Source organism: Limulus polyphemus, unplaced genomic scaffold (genome assembly GCF_000517525.1).
Source record: "Limulus polyphemus unplaced genomic scaffold, Limulus_polyphemus-2.1.2 Scaffold7009, whole genome shotgun sequence".
NCBI classification, from domain to species: domain Eukaryota; kingdom Metazoa; phylum Arthropoda; class Merostomata; order Xiphosura; family Limulidae; genus Limulus; species Limulus polyphemus.
The window spans coordinates 1-2,481 of record NW_013672619.1 but is presented as its reverse complement, the minus strand read 5'-3'; the positions used below and the strand labels follow the sequence as shown (position 1 = coordinate 2,481).

The window sequence follows — 2,481 nt, the reverse complement described above, 5'->3', positions numbered from 1 at the left end:
GTAACTTGTGGTTGTGTCCAGGTGAGTGTTCCTTTGCTGTAGATTTTTTGTAACACCCACATAAAAAAAACACCGCCAGAAGAGCCTATTACTGTAACACCCACACACAAACAACACTGCCAGAAAAGCCCAAACTATGACACACACATATGAACAACACCTGGGTATTCTGGCCGAAGTCTAACAATAAATATTTACCTTTTCTGGGTATTATGATTAGTAACCAAATCTATAACATAAAAGCTATGCGTATTTCGTTAATGTTCATACGTAGCCTATCGCGAGGTTTTTACACTCCAATTCGCTCCCCAGTGGCCCAGCGGTATGTCTGCGGACTTACAACACTAGAAACCGGGTTTAGATACTCGTGGTGGGCAGAGCACAGATAGCCCATTGTGTAGCTTTGTGCTTAACTTCAAACATACACTCCAATTCATACTACACTTACCCTGGCCCCCCCGTGGCACAGCGGTATGTCTGCGGACTTACAACGCTAGAAACCGGGTTTAGATACCCGCGGTGGGCAGAGCACAGATAGCTCATTGTGTAGCTTTGTGCTTAACTTCAAATATACACTCCAATTCATACTACACTTACCCTGTATGTCGAATCAGCCTTTACTTTAGTTTGACCGTAGTTCCACTCGGGGTGACTAGTGTCGTAACCATGGGTGGAAAAGCGCCACAACACGTCGCGAGTCTCAGGCTCCGTTGTCTCTACACGAACCACACTCAGGGTCGTAGACTTTCCTCGACCGAATGGTGTGAACCAAAAGCTGATGCAACGGCTGTCCACAAGAGCAGACTCGAACTGGGGACTTCGGAGGATGGGGGTTTGAACCACATTCTGGTTGAAAATGTCGAAGAAAGCATAACCGGCTGAAACGACACAGTGACATTACTGTTTGTTGGTCGTGAGTCCGGGTGGGTTTATACAATAACACTACTGTTTGTTGGTCGTGAGTCCGGGTGGATTTATACAGTAATACTACTGTTTGTTGGTCGTGAGTCCGGGTGGGTTTATACAGTAACATTACTGTTTGTTGGTCGTGAGTCCGGGTGGGTTTATACAGTAACATTACTGTTTGTTGGTCGTGAGTTCGGGTGGGTTTATACAGTAAACTACTGTTTGTTGGTAGTGAGTTCGGGTGGGTTTATACAGTAACACTACCGTTTGTTGGTAGTGAGTTCGGGTGGGTTTATACAGTAAACTACTGTTTGTTGGTAGTGAGTTCGGGTGGGTTTGTACAGTAACACTACTGTTTGTTGGTCGTGAGTTCGGGTGGGTTTATACAGTAACACCACCGTTTGTTGGTAGTGAGTTCGGGTGGGCTTATACAGTAACACCACCGTTTGTTGGTAGTGAGTTTATAAAGTCATTCAATGAACTTTTAACTTTGAATCATAAAGTATTTCACAATCTCAGCTTTTATCCGAATCCTACCTTAACAATCAAATCCCCACACACTCCCAACACTTTCCTGTATATGCAAACTGCCGAAACGTAGGATAAAAACTAGTTAGTAATTATTAACTAGTAATTAAGAAAAAAACATTAACAAATGAATGATAAGACTTATGTGGTCGTATAAACTATTAACTGTAACAACGATGGATATCTGATTATCATAAACTTAACAATCCACAATCCCCTTTTTTCTGGTCTCATGAAATCCATAAATATATAGAATTTAATTCTCAGAGTAGAAACATTATAGTTGAAGTCCTGCAGGTAATTTTAAAATGTCAGTGCCAGGTATAAGCTAGTGGTTAGGGTGCCAAGGTTCGAGCCCTGTCATGCTGCCCCACACTTTAAGTTGCTGTAAACCACGTTATTTATTGGGGGCGCTGTTGTCTGTTCAACATTTCTGAATTAAGGATGACTGAACTTTAGGGGGACTCTGCCCTGACCATGTAATCCAGTTTGAAATATTAAGAAACCATATCAGTAGTGTTAGATTACCAAGATATTAGTTTATTGTTCTAACATCATACCTGGAGCTCCGAAGGAGTGATCTTGTAGGTTGGCTGGACGAGTGGAAGAGGACGCCAACCTCCATGTAAGAGATCCTTCATTTACCTGAAACTGGAGAGGGTCAGAAACCCCGCTACCAACAAGACCTTCGACCTGTGGAGAAGATTGCTCCTCTTTTGTCCCATTTGTCCATCCGCACGAATCACGTACAAAGGAACACTCACCTGTACACAACCACAAGTTAAAATCTACAGCAAAGGAACATTCACTTGTACACAACGACAAGTTAAAATCTACAGCAAAGGAACACTCACCTGTACACAACCACAAGTTGTAATAGGCTCTTCTGGCGGTGTTTTTTTATGTGGGTGTTACAATTGTTTGTGTGTGGGTGTTACAGTAATAGGCTCTTCTGGCGGTTGTTTTTTATGTGGGTGTTACAATTTTTTGTGTGTGTGTCACAGTCTGGGATTTTCTGGCATAACATTTGAAACTTTAAGAACGTTC

At 42.4% G+C, this 2,481-nt stretch overlaps 1 long non-coding RNA gene across 1 annotated transcript in view; it reads right to left on the bottom strand.

Moving 5' to 3' along the window:
- The window catches only part of LOC111089678, a 6,764-nt gene extending 4,547 nt beyond the window's left edge, over positions 1–2,217 (bottom strand). The window contains exons 1-2 of the long non-coding RNA XR_002613913.1: positions 1,995–2,217; positions 592–878 (exon numbers count right to left, since the gene is read on the bottom strand). This is a non-coding gene — a long non-coding RNA (uncharacterized LOC111089678). The remainder of the gene's footprint in view (positions 1–591; positions 879–1,994) is intronic.
- Positions 2,218–2,481: the final 264 nt, after the last annotated feature.